The following is a 14,195-nucleotide window of genomic DNA, read 5'->3' as shown; positions in this document are numbered from 1 at the left end:
GAAACAATCTCTTGCTACAACATATATAGTCAAAGTGAGTCTGATAAAACAGACATTTAGTCAATTCATCATTAAATGCTTAATACAAGGCAGTGTTGCTGATGAAATAGTGCAAGAGCACACCCTCGTGGACAAAATGCTTACAGCACCTGGTATTCCCAGGCGGTCTCCCATCCAAGTACTAACCAGGCCCGACCCTGCTTAGCTTCCGAGATCAGACGAGATCGGGCGTACCCAGGCTGGTATGGCCGTAAGCGAGAAACAATCTCTTGCTACAACATATATAGTCAAAGTGAGGGTGATAAACAGACATTGCATTTTCACCAATTAGATAAGCAGCTTGAACTTTGTGTCACTGAAAAAGTAGAAGAAATTACAAACACTGTTCCCATCACTTTTTAGCACAGGTAGTTGGATAAAATACAAACTTTATTTCCTTTCATCATTTGAACAGGGCAAAGGAGCACAAAGCACACACAAGCTGCATTCAGCAACAATATTCTTGTTTGTCTTATAAATACAAGGCAGATGCTAATTGAAAACACAAGGAAATTTGATCCTATTAAAAAGGCAGGAAGCTGCATTTAGTCAATTCATCATTAAATGCTTACTACAAGGCAGTGTTGCTGATGAAATAGTGCAGGGGCACACCCTCGTGGACAAAATGCTTACAGCACCTGGTATTCCCAGGCGGTCTCCCATCCAAGTACTAACCAGGCCCGACCCTGCTTAGCTTCCGAGATCAGACGAGATCGGGCGTACCCAGGCTGGTATGGCCGTAAGCGAGAAACAATCTCTTGCTACAACATATATAGTCAAAGTGAGTGTGATAAACAGACATTGCATTTTCACCAATTAGATAAGCAGCTTGAACTTTGTGTCACTGAAAAAGTAGAAGAAATTACAAACACTGTTCCCATCACTTTTTACCACAGGTAGTTGGATAAAATACAAACTTTATTTCCTTTCATCATTTGAACAGGGCAAAGGAGCACAAAGCACACACAAGCTGCATTCAGCAACAATATTCTTGTTTGTCTTATAAATACAAGGCAGATGCTAATTGAAAACACAAGGAAATTTGATCCTATTAAAAAGGCAGGAAGCTGCATTTAGTCAATTCATCATTAAATGCTTACTACAAGGCAGTGTTGCTGATGAAATAGTGCAGGGGCACACCCTCGTGGACAAAATGCTTACAGCACCTGGTATTCCCAGGCGGTCTCCCATCCAAGTACTAACCAGGCCCGACCCTGCTTAGCTTCCGAGATCAGACGAGATCGGGCGTACCCAGGCTGGTATGGCCGTAAGCGAGAAACAATCTCTTGCTACAACATATATAGTCAAAGTGAGTGTGATAAACAGACATTGCATTTTCACCAATTAGATAAGCAGCTTGAACTTTGTGTCACTGAAAAAGTAGAAGAAATTACAAACACTGTTCCCATCACTTTTTACCACAGGTAGTTGGATAAAATACAAACTTTATTTCCTTTCATCATTTGAACAGGGCAAAGGAGCACAAAGCACACACAAGCTGCATTCAGCAACAATATTCTTGTTTGTCTTATAAATACAAGGCAGATGCTAATTGAAAACACAAGGAAATTTGATCCTATTAAAAAGGCAGGAAGCTGCATTTAGTCAATTCATCCTTAAATGCTTACTACAAGGCAGTGTTGCTGATGAAATAGTGCAGGGGCACACCCTCGTGGACAAAATGCTTACAGCACCTGGTATTCCCAGGCGGTCTCCCATCCAAGTACTAACCAGGCCCGACCCTGCTTAGCTTCCGAGATCAGACGAGATCGGGCGTACCCAGGCTGGTATGGCCGTAAGCGAGAAACAATCTCTTGCTACAACATATATAGTCAAAGTGAGTCTGATAAAACAGACATTTAGTCAATTCATCATTAAATGCTTAATACAAGGCAGTGTTGCTGATGAAATAGTGCAAGAGCACACCCTCGTGGACAAAATGCTTACAGCACCTGGTATTCCCAGGCGGTCTCCCATCCAAGTACTAACCAGGCCCGACCCTGCTTAGCTTCCGAGATCAGACAAGATCGGGCGTACCCAGGCTGGTATGGCCGTAAGCGAGAAACAATCTCTTGCTACAACATATATAGTCAAAGTGAGTGTGATAAACAGACATTGCATTTTCACCAATTAGATAAGCAGCTTGAACTTTGTGTCACTGAAAAAGTAGAAGAAATTACAAACACTGTTCCCATCACTTTTTAGCACAGGTAGTTGGATAAAATACAAACTTTATTTCCTTTCATCATTTGAACAGGGCAAAGGAGCACAAAGCACACACAAGCTGCATTCAGCAACAATATTCTTGTTTGTCTTATAAATACAAGGCAGATGCTAATTGAAAACACAAGGAAATTTGATCCTATTAAAAAGGCAGGAAGCTGCATTTAGTCAATTCATCATTAAATGCTTACTACAAGGCAGTGTTGCTGATGAAATAGTGCAGGGGCACACCCTCGTGGACAAAATGCTTACAGCACCTGGTATTCCCAGGCTGTCTCCCATCCAAGTACTAACCAGGCCCGACCCTGCTTAGCTTCCGAGATCAGACGAGATCGGGCGTACCCAGGCTGGTATGGCCGTATGCGAGAAACAATCTCTTGCTACAACATATATAGTCAAAGTGAGTGTGATAAACAGACATTGCATTTTCACCAATTAGATAAGCAGCTTGAACTTTGTGTCACTGAAAAAGTAGAAGAAATTACAAACACTGTTCCCATCACTTTTTACCACAGGTAGTTGGATAAAATACAAACTTTATTTCCTTTCATCATTTGAACAGGGCAAAGGAGCACAAAGCACACACAAGCTGCATTCAGCAACAATATTCTTGTTTGTCTTATAAATACAAGGCAGATGCTAATTGAAAACACAAGGAAATTTGATCCTATTAAAAAGGCAGGAAGCTGCATTTAGTCAATTCATCATTAAATGCTTACTACAAGGCAGTGTTGCTGATGAAATAGTGCAGGGGCACACCCTCGTGGACAAAATGCTTACAGCACCTGGTATTCCCAGGCGGTCTCCCATCCAAGTACTAACCAGGCCTGACCCTGCTTAGCTTCCGAGATCAGACGAGATCGGGCGTACCCAGGCTGGTATGGCCGTAAGCGAGAACCAATCTCTTGCTACAACATATATAGTCAAAGTGAGTGTGATAAACAGACATTGCATTTTCACCAATTAGATAAGCAGCTTGAACTTTGTGTCACTGAAAAAGTAGAAGAAATTACAAACACTGTTCCCATCACTTTTTAGCACAGGTAGTTGGATAAAATACAAACTTTATTTCCTTTCATCATTTGAACAGGGCAAAGGAGCACAAAGCACACACAAGCTGCATTCAGCAACAATATTCTTGTTTGTCTTATAAATACAAGGCAGATGCTAATTGAAAACACAAGGAAATTTGATCCTATTAAAAAGGCAGGAAGCTGCATTTAGTCAATTCATCATTAAATGCTTACTACAAGGCAGTGTTGCTGATGAAATAGTGCAGGGGCACACCCTCGTGGACAAAATGCTTACAGCACCTGGTATTCCCAGGCGGTCTCCCATCCAAGTACTAACCAGGCCCGACCCTGCTTAGCTTCCGAGATCAGACGAGATCGGGCGTACCCAGGCTGGTATGGCCGTAAGCGAGAAACAATCTCTTGCTACAACATATATAGTCAAAGTGAGTGTGATAAACAGACATTGCATTTTCACCAATTAGATAAGCAGCTTGAACTTTGTGTCACTGAAAAAGTAGAAGAAATTACAAACACTGTTCCCATCACTTTTTACCACAGGTAGTTGGATAAAATACAAACTTTATTTCCTTTCATCATTTGAACAGGGCAAAGGAGCACAAAGCACACACAAGCTGCATTCAGCAACAATATTCTTGTTTGTCTTATAAATACAAGGCAGATGCTAATTGAAAACACAAGGAAATTTGATCCTATTAAAAAGGCAGGAAGCTGCATTTAGTCAATTCATCATTAAATGCTTACTACAAGGCAGTGTTGCTGATGAAATAGTGCAGGGGCACACCCTCGTGGACAAAATGCTTACAGCACCTGGTATTCCCAGGCGGTCTCCCATCCAAGTACTAACCAGGCCTGACCCTGCTTAGCTTCCGAGATCAGACGAGATCGGGCGTACCCAGGCTGGTATGGCCGTAAGCGAGAACCAATCTCTTGCTACAACATATATAGTCAAAGTGAGTGTGATAAACAGACATTGCATTTTCACCAATTAGATAAGCAGCTTGAACTTTGTGTCACTGAAAAAGTAGAAGAAATTACAAACACTGTTCCCATCACTTTTTAGCACAGGTAGTTGGATAAAATACAAACTTTATTTCCTTTCATCATTTGAACAGGGCAAAGGAGCACAAAGCACACACAAGCTGCATTCAGCAACAATATTCTTGTTTGTCTTATAAATACAAGGCAGATGCTAATTGAAAACACAAGGAAATTTGATCCTATTAAAAAGGCAGGAAGCTGCATTTAGTCAATTCATCATTAAATGCTTACTACAAGGCAGTGTTGCTGATGAAATAGTGCAGGGGCACACCCTCGTGGACAAAATGCTTACAGCACCTGGTATTCCCAGGCGGTCTCCCATCCAAGTACTAACCAGGCCCGACCCTGCTTAGCTTCCGAGATCAGACGAGATCGGGCGTACCCAGGCTGGTATGGCCGTAAGCGAGAAACAATCTCTTGCTACAACATATATAGTCAAAGTGAGTCTGATAAAACAGACATTTAGTCAATTCATCATTAAATGCTTAATACAAGGCAGTGTTGCTGATGAAATAGTGCAAGAGCACACCCTCGTGGACAAAATGCTTACAGCACCTGGTATTCCCAGGCGGTCTCCCATCCAAGTACTAACCAGGCCCGACCCTGCTTAGCTTCCGAGATCAGACGAGATCGGGGGTACCCAGGCTGGTATGGCCGTAAGCGAGAAACAATCTCTTGCTACAACATATATAGTCAAAGTGAGTGTGATAAACAGACATTGCATTTTCACCAATTAGATAAGCAGCTTGAACTTTGTGTCACTGAAAAAGTAGAAGAAATTACAAACACTGTTCCCATCACTTTTTAGCACAGGTAGTTGGATAAAATACAAACTTTATTTCCTTTCATCATTTGAACAGGGCAAAGGAGCACAAAGCACACACAAGCTGCATTCAGCAACAATATTCTTGTTTGTCTTATAAATACAAGGCAGATGCTAATTGAAAACACAAGGAAATTTGATCCTATTAAAAAGGCAGGAAGCTGCATTTAGTCAATTCATCATTAAATGCTTACTACAAGGCAGTGTTGCTGATGAAATAGTGCAGGGGCACACCCTCGTGGACAAAATGCTTACAGCACCTGGTATTCCCAGGCGGTCTCCCATCCAAGTACTAACCAGGCCCGACCCTGCTTAGCTTCCGAGATCAGACGAGATCGGGCGTACCCAGGCTGGTATGGCCGTAAGCGAGAAACAATCTCTTGCTACAACATATATAGTCAAAGTGAGTCTGATAAAACAGACATTTAGTCAATTCATCATTAAATGCTTAATACAAGGCAGTGTTGCTGATGAAATAGTGCAAGAGCACACCCTCGTGGACAAAATGCTTACAGCACCTGGTATTCCCAGGCGGTCTCCCATCCAAGTACTAACCAGGCCCGACCCTGCTTAGCTTCCGAGATCAGACGAGATCGGGCGTACCCAGGCTGGTATGGCCGTAAGCGAGAAACAATCTCTTGCTACAACATATATAGTCAAAGTGAGGGTGATAAACAGACATTGCATTTTCACCAATTAGATAAGCAGCTTGAACTTTGTGTCACTGAAAAAGTAGAAGAAATTACAAACACTGTTCCCATCACTTTTTACCACAGGTAGTTGGATAAAATACAAACTTTATTTCCTTTCATCATTTGAACAGGGCAAAGGAGCACAAAGCACACACAAGCTGCATTCAGCAACAATATTCTTGTTTGTCTTATAAATACAAGGCAGATGCTAATTGAAAACACAAGGAAATTTGATCCTATTAAAAAGGCAGGAAGCTGCATTTAGTCAATTCATCATTAAATGCTTACTACAAGGCAGTGTTGCTGATGAAATAGTGCAGGGGCACACCCTCGTGGACAAAATGCTTACAGCACCTGGTATTCCCAGGCGGTCTCCCATCCAAGTACTAACCAGGCCCGACCCTGCTTAGCTTCCGAGATCAGACGAGATCGGGCGTACCCAGGCTGGTATGGCCGTAAGCGAGAAACAATCTCTTGCTACAACATATATAGTCAAAGTGAGTCTGATAAAACAGACATTTAGTCAATTCATCATTAAATGCTTAATACAAGGCAGTGTTGCTGATGAAATAGTGCAAGAGCACACCCTCGTGGACAAAATGCTTACAGCACCTGGTATTCCCAGGCGGTCTCCCATCCAAGTACTAACCAGGCCCGACCCTGCTTAGCTTCCGAGATCAGACGAGATCGGGGGTACCCAGGCTGGTATGGCCGTAAGCGAGAAACAAGCTCTTGCTACAACATATATAGTCAAAGTGAGTGTGATAAACAGACATTGCATTTTCACCAATTAGATAAGCAGCTTGAACTTTGTGTCACTGAAAAAGTAGAAGAAATTACAAACACTGTTCCCATCACTTTTTAGCACAGGTAGTTGGATAAAATACAAACTTTATTTCCTTTCATCATTTGAACAGGGCAAAGGAGCACAAAGCACACACAAGCTGCATTCAGCAACAATATTCTTGTTTGTCTTATAAATACAAGGCAGATGCTAATTGAAAACACAAGGAAATTTGATCCTATTAAAAAGGCAGGAAGCTGCATTTAGTCAATTCATCATTAAATGCTTACTACAAGGCAGTGTTGCTGATGAAATAGTGCAGGGGCACACCCTCGTGGACAAAATGCTTACAGCACCTGGTATTCCCAGGCGGTCTCCCATCCAAGTACTAACCAGGCCCGACCCTGCTTAGCTTCCGAGATCAGACGAGATCGGGCGTACCCAGGCTGGTATGGCCGTAAGCGAGAAACAATCTCTTGCTACAACATATATAGTCAAAGTGAGTCTGATAAAACAGACATTTAGTCAATTCATCATTAAATGCTTAATACAAGGCAGTGTTGCTGATGAAATAGTGCAAGAGCACACCCTCGTGGACAAAATGCTTACAGCACCTGGTATTCCCAGGCGGTCTCCCATCCAAGTACTAACCAGGCCCGACCCTGCTTAGCTTCCGAGATCAGACGAGATCGGGGGTACCCAGGCTGGTATGGCCGTAAGCGAGAAACAATCTCTTGCTACAACATATATAGTCAAAGTGAGTGTGATAAACAGACATTGCATTTTCACCAATTAGATAAGCAGCTTGAACTTTGTGTCACTGAAAAAGTAGAAGAAATTACAAACACTGTTCCCATCACTTTTTAGCACAGGTAGTTGGATAAAATACAGACTTTATTTCCTTTCATCATTTGAACAGGGCAAAGGAGCACAAAGCACACACAAGCTGCATTCAGCAACAATATTCTTGTTTGTCTTATAAATACAAGGCAGATGCTAATTGAAAACACAAGGAAATTTGATCCTATTAAAAAGGCAGGAAGCTGCATTTAGTCAATTCATCATTAAATGCTTACTACAAGGCAGTGTTGCTGATGAAATAGTGCAGGGGCACACCCTCGTGGACAAAATGCTTACAGCACCTGGTATTCCCAGGCGGTCTCCCATCCAAGTACTAACCAGGCCCGACCCTGCTTAGCTTCCGAGATCAGACGAGATCGGGCGTACCCAGGCTGGTATGGCCGTAAGCGAGAAACAATCTCTTGCTACAACATATATAGTCAAAGTGAGTCTGATAAAACAGACATTTAGTCAATTCATCATTAAATGCTTAATACAAGGCAGTGTTGCTGATGAAATAGTGCAAGAGCACACCCTCGTGGACAAAATGCTTACAGCACCTGGTATTCCCAGGCGGTCTCCCATCCAAGTACTAACCAGGCCCGACCCTGCTTAGCTTCCGAGATCAGACGAGATCGGGCGTACCCAGGCTGGTATGGCCGTAAGCGAGAAACAATCTCTTGCTACAACATATATAGTCAAAGTGAGGGTGATAAACAGACATTGCATTTTCACCAATTAGATAAGCAGCTTGAACTTTGTGTCACTGAAAAAGTAGAAGAAATTACAAACACTGTTCCCATCACTTTTTACCACAGGTAGTTGGATAAAATACAAACTTTATTTCCTTTCATCATTTGAACAGGGCAAAGGAGCACAAAGCACACACAAGCTGCATTCAGCAACAATATTCTTGTTTGTCTTATAAATACAAGGCAGATGCTAATTGAAAACACAAGGAAATTTGATCCTATTAAAAAGGCAGGAAGCTGCATTTAGTCAATTCATCATTAAATGCTTACTACAAGGCAGTGTTGCTGATGAAATAGTGCAGGGGCACACCCTCGTGGACAAAATGCTTACAGCACCTGGTATTCCCAGGCGGTCTCCCATCCAAGTACTAACCAGGCCCGACCCTGCTTAGCTTCCGAGATCAGACGAGATCGGGCGTACCCAGGCTGGTATGGCCGTAAGCGAGAAACAATCTCTTGCTACAACATATATAGTCAAAGTGAGTGTGATAAACAGACATTGCATTTTCACCAATTAGATAAGCAGCTTGAACTTTGTGTCACTGAAAAAGTAGAAGAAATTACAAACACTGTTCCCATCACTTTTTAGCACAGGTAGTTGGATAAAATACAAACTTTATTTCCTTTCATCATTTGAACAGGGCAAAGGAGCACAAAGCACACACAAGCTGCATTCAGCAACAATATTCTTGTTTGTCTTATAAATACAAGGCAGATGCTAATTGAAAACACAAGGAAATTTGATCCTATTAAAAAGGCAGGAAGCTGCATTTAGTCAATTCATCATTAAATGCTTACTACAAGGCAGTGTTGCTGATGAAATAGTGCAGGGGCACACCCTCGTGGACAAAATGCTTACAGCACCTGGTATTCCCAGGCGGTCTCCCATCCAAGTACTAACCAGGCCCGACCCTGCTTAGCTTCCGAGATCAGACGAGATCAGGCGTACCCAGGCTGGTATGGCCGTAAGCGAGAAACAATCTCTTGCTACAACATATATAGTCAAAGTGAGTCTGATAAAACAGACATTTAGTCAATTCATCATTAAATGCTTAATACAAGGCAGTGTTGCTGATGAAATAGTGCAGGGGCACACCCTCGTGGACAAAATGCTTACAGCACCTGGTATTCCCAGGCGGTCTCCCATCCAAGTACTAACCAGGCCCGACCCTGCTTAGCTTCCGAGATCAGACGAGATCGGGCGTACCCAGGCTGGTATGGCCGTAAGCGAGAAACAATCTCTTGCTACAACATATATAGTCAAAGTGAGTCTGATAAAACAGACATTTAGTCAATTCATCATTAAATGCTTAATACAAGGCAGTGTTGCTGATGAAATAGTGCAAGAGCACACCCTCGTGGACAAAATGCTTACAGCACCTGGTATTCCCAGGCGGTCTCCCATCCAAGTACTAACCAGGCCCGACCCTGCTTAGCTTCCGAGATCAGACGAGATCGGGCGTAACCAGGCTGGTATGGCCGTAAGCGAGAAACAATCTCTTGCTACAACATATATAGTCAAAGTGAGTGTGATAAACAGACATTGCATTTTCACCAATTAGATAAGCAGCTTGAACTTTGTGTCACTGAAAAAGTAGAAGAAATTACAAACACTGTTCCCATCACTTTTTAGCACAGGTAGTTGGATAAAATACAAACTTTATTTCCTTTCATCATTTGAACAGGGCAAAGGAGCACAAAGCACACACAAGCTGCATTCAGCAACAATATTCTTGTTTGTCTTATAAATACAAGGCAGATGCTAATTGAAAACACAAGGAAATTTGATCCTATTAAAAAGGCAGGAAGCTGCATTTAGTCAATTCATCATTAAATGCTTACTACAAGGCAGTGTTGCTGATGAAATAGTGCAGGGGCACACCCTCGTGGACAAAATGCTTACAGCACCTGGTATTCCCAGGCGGTCTCCCATCCAAGTACTAACCAGGCCCGACCCTGCTTAGCTTCCGAGATCAGACGAGATCGGGCGTACCCAGGCTGGTATGGCCGTAAGCGAGAAACAATCTCTTGCTACAACATATATAGTCAAAGTGAGTCTGATAAAACAGACATTTAGTCAATTCATCATTAAATGCTTAATACAAGGCAGTGTTGCTGATGAAATAGTGCAAGAGCACACCCTCGTGGACAAAATGCTTACAGCACCTGGTATTCCCAGGCGGTCTCCCATCCAAGTACTAACCAGGCCCGACCCTGCTTAGCTTCCGAGATCAGACGAGATCGGGGGTACCCAGGCTGGTATGGCCGTAAGCGAGAAACAATCTCTTGCTACAACATATATAGTCAAAGTGAGTGTGATAAACAGACATTGCATTTTCACCAATTAGATAAGCAGCTTGAACTTTGTGTCACTGAAAAAGTAGAAGAAATTACAAACACTGTTCCCATCACTTTTTAGCACAGGTAGTTGGATAAAATACAAACTTTATTTCCTTTCATCATTTGAACAGGGCAAAGGAGCACAAAGCACACACAAGCTGCATTCAGCAACAATATTCTTGTTTGTCTTATAAATACAAGGCAGATGCTAATTGAAAACACAAGGAAATTTGATCCTATTAAAAAGGCAGGAAGCTGCATTTAGTCAATTCATCATTAAATGCTTACTACAAGGCAGTGTTGCTGATGAAATAGTGCAGGGGCACACCCTCGTGGACAAAATGCTTACAGCACCTGGTATTCCCAGGCGGTCTCCCATCCAAGTACTAACCAGGCCCGACCCTGCTTAGCTTCCGAGATCAGACGAGATCGGGCGTACCCAGGCTGGTATGGCCGTAAGCGAGAAACAATCTCTTGCTACAACATATATAGTCAAAGTGAGTCTGATAAAACAGACATTTAGTCAATTCATCATTAAATGCTTAATACAAGGCAGTGTTGCTGATGAAATAGTGCAAGAGCACACCCTCGTGGACAAAATGCTTACAGCACCTGGTATTCCCAGGCGGTCTCCCATCCAAGTACTAACCAGGCCCGACCCTGCTTAGCTTCCGAGATCAGACGAGATCGGGCGTACCCAGGCTGGTATGGCCGTAAGCGAGAAACAATCTCTTGCTACAACATATATAGTCAAAGTGAGGGTGATAAACAGACATTGCATTTTCACCAATTAGATAAGCAGCTTGAACTTTGTGTCACTGAAAAAGTAGAAGAAATTACAAACACTGTTCCCATCACTTTTTACCACAGGTAGTTGGATAAAATACAAACTTTATTTCCTTTCATCATTTGAACAGGGCAAAGGAGCACAAAGCACACACAAGCTGCATTCAGCAACAATATTCTTGTTTGTCTTATAAATACAAGGCAGATGCTAATTGAAAACACAAGGAAATTTGATCCTATTAAAAAGGCAGGAAGCTGCATTTAGTCAATTCATCATTAAATGCTTACTACAAGGCAGTGTTGCTGATGAAATAGTGCAGGGGCACACCCTCGTGGACAAAATGCTTACAGCACCTGGTATTCCCAGGCGGTCTCCCATCCAAGTACTAACCAGGCCCGACCCTGCTTAGCTTCCGAGATCAGACGAGATCGGGCGTACCCAGGCTGGTATGGCCGTAAGCGAGAAACAATCTCTTGCTACAACATATATAGTCAAAGTGAGTCTGATAAAACAGACATTTAGTCAATTCATCATTAAATGCTTAATACAAGGCAGTGTTGCTGATGAAATAGTGCAAGAGCACACCCTCGTGGACAAAATGCTTACAGCACCTGGTATTCCCAGGCGGTCTCCCATCCAAGTACTAACCAGGCCCGACCCTGCTTAGCTTCCGAGATCAGACGAGATCGGGGGTACCCAGGCTGGTATGGCCGTAAGCGAGAAACAAGCTCTTGCTACAACATATATAGTCAAAGTGAGTGTGATAAACAGACATTGCATTTTCACCAATTAGATAAGCAGCTTGAACTTTGTGTCACTGAAAAAGTAGAAGAAATTACAAACACTGTTCCCATCACTTTTTAGCACAGGTAGTTGGATAAAATACAAACTTTATTTCCTTTCATCATTTGAACAGGGCAAAGGAGCACAAAGCACACACAAGCTGCATTCAGCAACAATATTCTTGTTTGTCTTATAAATACAAGGCAGATGCTAATTGAAAACACAAGGAAATTTGATCCTATTAAAAAGGCAGGAAGCTGCATTTAGTCAATTCATCATTAAATGCTTACTACAAGGCAGTGTTGCTGATGAAATAGTGCAGGGGCACACCCTCGTGGACAAAATGCTTACAGCACCTGGTATTCCCAGGCGGTCTCCCATCCAAGTACTAACCAGGCCCGACCCTGCTTAGCTTCCGAGATCAGACGAGATCGGGCGTACCCAGGCTGGTATGGCCGTAAGCGAGAAACAATCTCTTGCTACAACATATATAGTCAAAGTGAGTCTGATAAAACAGACATTTAGTCAATTCATCATTAAATGCTTAATACAAGGCAGTGTTGCTGATGAAATAGTGCAAGAGCACACCCTCGTGGACAAAATGCTTACAGCACCTGGTATTCCCAGGCGGTCTCCCATCCAAGTACTAACCAGGCCCGACCCTGCTTAGCTTCCGAGATCAGACGAGATCGGGGGTACCCAGGCTGGTATGGCCGTAAGCGAGAAACAATCTCTTGCTACAACATATATAGTCAAAGTGAGTGTGATAAACAGACATTGCATTTTCACCAATTAGATAAGCAGCTTGAACTTTGTGTCACTGAAAAAGTAGAAGAAATTACAAACACTGTTCCCATCACTTTTTAGCACAGGTAGTTGGATAAAATACAGACTTTATTTCCTTTCATCATTTGAACAGGGCAAAGGAGCACAAAGCACACACAAGCTGCATTCAGCAACAATATTCTTGTTTGTCTTATAAATACAAGGCAGATGCTAATTGAAAACACAAGGAAATTTGATCCTATTAAAAAGGCAGGAAGCTGCATTTAGTCAATTCATCATTAAATGCTTACTACAAGGCAGTGTTGCTGATGAAATAGTGCAGGGGCACACCCTCGTGGACAAAATGCTTACAGCACCTGGTATTCCCAGGCGGTCTCCCATCCAAGTACTAACCAGGCCCGACCCTGCTTAGCTTCCGAGATCAGACGAGATCGGGCGTACCCAGGCTGGTATGGCCGTAAGCGAGAAACAATCTCTTGCTACAACATATATAGTCAAAGTGAGTCTGATAAAACAGACATTTAGTCAATTCATCATTAAATGCTTAATACAAGGCAGTGTTGCTGATGAAATAGTGCAAGAGCACACCCTCGTGGACAAAATGCTTACAGCACCTGGTATTCCCAGGCGGTCTCCCATCCAAGTACTAACCAGGCCCGACCCTGCTTAGCTTCCGAGATCAGACGAGATCGGGCGTACCCAGGCTGGTATGGCCGTAAGCGAGAAACAATCTCTTGCTACAACATATATAGTCAAAGTGAGGGTGATAAACAGACATTGCATTTTCACCAATTAGATAAGCAGCTTGAACTTTGTGTCACTGAAAAAGTAGAAGAAATTACAAACACTGTTCCCATCACTTTTTACCACAGGTAGTTGGATAAAATACAAACTTTATTTCCTTTCATCATTTGAACAGGGCAAAGGAGCACAAAGCACACACAAGCTGCATTCAGCAACAATATTCTTGTTTGTCTTATAAATACAAGGCAGATGCTAATTGAAAACACAAGGAAATTTGATCCTATTAAAAAGGCAGGAAGCTGCATTTAGTCAATTCATCATTAAATGCTTACTACAAGGCAGTGTTGCTGATGAAATAGTGCAGGGGCACACCCTCGTGGACAAAATGCTTACAGCACCTGGTATTCCCAGGCGGTCTCCCATCCAAGTACTAACCAGGCCCGACCCTGCTTAGCTTCCGAGATCAGACGAGATCGGGCGTACCCAGGCTGGTATGGCCGTAAGCGAGAAACAATCTCTTGCTACAACAT

At 42.7% G+C, this 14,195-nt stretch overlaps 34 non-coding genes across 34 annotated transcripts; all 34 read right to left on the bottom strand.

Annotated features, from left to right (window-relative positions):
• Window positions 1-137: 137 nt before the first annotated feature.
• Window positions 138-256, bottom strand: LOC145871120 (5S ribosomal RNA). The gene has a single exon (XR_014386750.1). It is a non-coding gene; the product is annotated as a 5S ribosomal RNA (ribosomal RNA).
• Window positions 257-665: 409 nt separating this feature from the next.
• LOC145871119 (5S ribosomal RNA) lies at window positions 666-784 on the bottom strand. The gene has a single exon (XR_014386749.1). It is a non-coding gene; the product is annotated as a 5S ribosomal RNA (ribosomal RNA).
• Window positions 785-1,193: 409 nt separating this feature from the next.
• Window positions 1,194-1,312, bottom strand: LOC145871118 (5S ribosomal RNA). Its single transcript, XR_014386748.1, has one exon. It is a non-coding gene; the product is annotated as a 5S ribosomal RNA (ribosomal RNA).
• A 409-nt stretch (window positions 1,313-1,721) lies between these two features.
• LOC145871117 (5S ribosomal RNA) lies at window positions 1,722-1,840 on the bottom strand. Its single transcript, XR_014386747.1, has one exon. It is a non-coding gene; the product is annotated as a 5S ribosomal RNA (ribosomal RNA).
• Window positions 1,841-1,979: 139 nt separating this feature from the next.
• On the bottom strand, window positions 1,980-2,098 carry LOC145868276 (5S ribosomal RNA). The gene has a single exon (XR_014384271.1). It is a non-coding gene; the product is annotated as a 5S ribosomal RNA (ribosomal RNA).
• A 409-nt stretch (window positions 2,099-2,507) lies between these two features.
• Window positions 2,508-2,626, bottom strand: LOC145870218 (5S ribosomal RNA). Its single transcript, XR_014386214.1, has one exon. It is a non-coding gene; the product is annotated as a 5S ribosomal RNA (ribosomal RNA).
• Window positions 2,627-3,035: 409 nt separating this feature from the next.
• LOC145868407 (5S ribosomal RNA) lies at window positions 3,036-3,154 on the bottom strand. The gene has a single exon (XR_014384403.1). It is a non-coding gene; the product is annotated as a 5S ribosomal RNA (ribosomal RNA).
• A 409-nt stretch (window positions 3,155-3,563) lies between these two features.
• LOC145871116 (5S ribosomal RNA) lies at window positions 3,564-3,682 on the bottom strand. The gene has a single exon (XR_014386746.1). It is a non-coding gene; the product is annotated as a 5S ribosomal RNA (ribosomal RNA).
• Window positions 3,683-4,091: 409 nt separating this feature from the next.
• Window positions 4,092-4,210, bottom strand: LOC145868405 (5S ribosomal RNA). Its single transcript, XR_014384401.1, has one exon. It is a non-coding gene; the product is annotated as a 5S ribosomal RNA (ribosomal RNA).
• Window positions 4,211-4,619: 409 nt separating this feature from the next.
• Window positions 4,620-4,738, bottom strand: LOC145871115 (5S ribosomal RNA). The gene has a single exon (XR_014386745.1). It is a non-coding gene; the product is annotated as a 5S ribosomal RNA (ribosomal RNA).
• A 139-nt stretch (window positions 4,739-4,877) lies between these two features.
• Window positions 4,878-4,996, bottom strand: LOC145874857 (5S ribosomal RNA). Its single transcript, XR_014390492.1, has one exon. It is a non-coding gene; the product is annotated as a 5S ribosomal RNA (ribosomal RNA).
• Window positions 4,997-5,405: 409 nt separating this feature from the next.
• Window positions 5,406-5,524, bottom strand: LOC145871114 (5S ribosomal RNA). Its single transcript, XR_014386744.1, has one exon. It is a non-coding gene; the product is annotated as a 5S ribosomal RNA (ribosomal RNA).
• Window positions 5,525-5,663: 139 nt separating this feature from the next.
• Window positions 5,664-5,782, bottom strand: LOC145871112 (5S ribosomal RNA). The gene has a single exon (XR_014386742.1). It is a non-coding gene; the product is annotated as a 5S ribosomal RNA (ribosomal RNA).
• Window positions 5,783-6,191: 409 nt separating this feature from the next.
• On the bottom strand, window positions 6,192-6,310 carry LOC145871111 (5S ribosomal RNA). The gene has a single exon (XR_014386741.1). It is a non-coding gene; the product is annotated as a 5S ribosomal RNA (ribosomal RNA).
• Window positions 6,311-6,449: 139 nt separating this feature from the next.
• LOC145874856 (5S ribosomal RNA) lies at window positions 6,450-6,568 on the bottom strand. Its single transcript, XR_014390491.1, has one exon. It is a non-coding gene; the product is annotated as a 5S ribosomal RNA (ribosomal RNA).
• Window positions 6,569-6,977: 409 nt separating this feature from the next.
• On the bottom strand, window positions 6,978-7,096 carry LOC145871110 (5S ribosomal RNA). The gene has a single exon (XR_014386740.1). It is a non-coding gene; the product is annotated as a 5S ribosomal RNA (ribosomal RNA).
• Window positions 7,097-7,235: 139 nt separating this feature from the next.
• Window positions 7,236-7,354, bottom strand: LOC145874855 (5S ribosomal RNA). Its single transcript, XR_014390490.1, has one exon. It is a non-coding gene; the product is annotated as a 5S ribosomal RNA (ribosomal RNA).
• Window positions 7,355-7,763: 409 nt separating this feature from the next.
• LOC145871109 (5S ribosomal RNA) lies at window positions 7,764-7,882 on the bottom strand. Its single transcript, XR_014386739.1, has one exon. It is a non-coding gene; the product is annotated as a 5S ribosomal RNA (ribosomal RNA).
• A 139-nt stretch (window positions 7,883-8,021) lies between these two features.
• On the bottom strand, window positions 8,022-8,140 carry LOC145871108 (5S ribosomal RNA). The gene has a single exon (XR_014386738.1). It is a non-coding gene; the product is annotated as a 5S ribosomal RNA (ribosomal RNA).
• A 409-nt stretch (window positions 8,141-8,549) lies between these two features.
• LOC145871107 (5S ribosomal RNA) lies at window positions 8,550-8,668 on the bottom strand. The gene has a single exon (XR_014386737.1). It is a non-coding gene; the product is annotated as a 5S ribosomal RNA (ribosomal RNA).
• A 409-nt stretch (window positions 8,669-9,077) lies between these two features.
• LOC145875524 (5S ribosomal RNA) lies at window positions 9,078-9,196 on the bottom strand. The gene has a single exon (XR_014391160.1). It is a non-coding gene; the product is annotated as a 5S ribosomal RNA (ribosomal RNA).
• Window positions 9,197-9,335: 139 nt separating this feature from the next.
• Window positions 9,336-9,454, bottom strand: LOC145871106 (5S ribosomal RNA). The gene has a single exon (XR_014386736.1). It is a non-coding gene; the product is annotated as a 5S ribosomal RNA (ribosomal RNA).
• A 139-nt stretch (window positions 9,455-9,593) lies between these two features.
• LOC145872044 (5S ribosomal RNA) lies at window positions 9,594-9,712 on the bottom strand. Its single transcript, XR_014387676.1, has one exon. It is a non-coding gene; the product is annotated as a 5S ribosomal RNA (ribosomal RNA).
• Window positions 9,713-10,121: 409 nt separating this feature from the next.
• Window positions 10,122-10,240, bottom strand: LOC145871105 (5S ribosomal RNA). The gene has a single exon (XR_014386735.1). It is a non-coding gene; the product is annotated as a 5S ribosomal RNA (ribosomal RNA).
• Window positions 10,241-10,379: 139 nt separating this feature from the next.
• LOC145874854 (5S ribosomal RNA) lies at window positions 10,380-10,498 on the bottom strand. Its single transcript, XR_014390489.1, has one exon. It is a non-coding gene; the product is annotated as a 5S ribosomal RNA (ribosomal RNA).
• Window positions 10,499-10,907: 409 nt separating this feature from the next.
• Window positions 10,908-11,026, bottom strand: LOC145871104 (5S ribosomal RNA). The gene has a single exon (XR_014386734.1). It is a non-coding gene; the product is annotated as a 5S ribosomal RNA (ribosomal RNA).
• Window positions 11,027-11,165: 139 nt separating this feature from the next.
• LOC145871103 (5S ribosomal RNA) lies at window positions 11,166-11,284 on the bottom strand. Its single transcript, XR_014386733.1, has one exon. It is a non-coding gene; the product is annotated as a 5S ribosomal RNA (ribosomal RNA).
• A 409-nt stretch (window positions 11,285-11,693) lies between these two features.
• On the bottom strand, window positions 11,694-11,812 carry LOC145871101 (5S ribosomal RNA). Its single transcript, XR_014386731.1, has one exon. It is a non-coding gene; the product is annotated as a 5S ribosomal RNA (ribosomal RNA).
• Window positions 11,813-11,951: 139 nt separating this feature from the next.
• On the bottom strand, window positions 11,952-12,070 carry LOC145874853 (5S ribosomal RNA). Its single transcript, XR_014390488.1, has one exon. It is a non-coding gene; the product is annotated as a 5S ribosomal RNA (ribosomal RNA).
• Window positions 12,071-12,479: 409 nt separating this feature from the next.
• Window positions 12,480-12,598, bottom strand: LOC145871100 (5S ribosomal RNA). Its single transcript, XR_014386730.1, has one exon. It is a non-coding gene; the product is annotated as a 5S ribosomal RNA (ribosomal RNA).
• A 139-nt stretch (window positions 12,599-12,737) lies between these two features.
• On the bottom strand, window positions 12,738-12,856 carry LOC145874851 (5S ribosomal RNA). The gene has a single exon (XR_014390486.1). It is a non-coding gene; the product is annotated as a 5S ribosomal RNA (ribosomal RNA).
• Window positions 12,857-13,265: 409 nt separating this feature from the next.
• On the bottom strand, window positions 13,266-13,384 carry LOC145871099 (5S ribosomal RNA). The gene has a single exon (XR_014386729.1). It is a non-coding gene; the product is annotated as a 5S ribosomal RNA (ribosomal RNA).
• A 139-nt stretch (window positions 13,385-13,523) lies between these two features.
• LOC145871098 (5S ribosomal RNA) lies at window positions 13,524-13,642 on the bottom strand. Its single transcript, XR_014386728.1, has one exon. It is a non-coding gene; the product is annotated as a 5S ribosomal RNA (ribosomal RNA).
• A 409-nt stretch (window positions 13,643-14,051) lies between these two features.
• On the bottom strand, window positions 14,052-14,170 carry LOC145871097 (5S ribosomal RNA). The gene has a single exon (XR_014386727.1). It is a non-coding gene; the product is annotated as a 5S ribosomal RNA (ribosomal RNA).
• Window positions 14,171-14,195: the final 25 nt, after the last annotated feature.

This window comes from Salmo salar, unplaced genomic scaffold (assembly GCF_965601325.2).
Source record: "Salmo salar unplaced genomic scaffold, fSalSal1 ptg000293l, whole genome shotgun sequence".
NCBI classification, from domain to species: domain Eukaryota; kingdom Metazoa; phylum Chordata; class Actinopteri; order Salmoniformes; family Salmonidae; genus Salmo; species Salmo salar.
The sequence above is the reverse complement of the archived record's forward strand: the minus strand, read 5'-3'. Positions and strand labels throughout refer to the sequence as shown.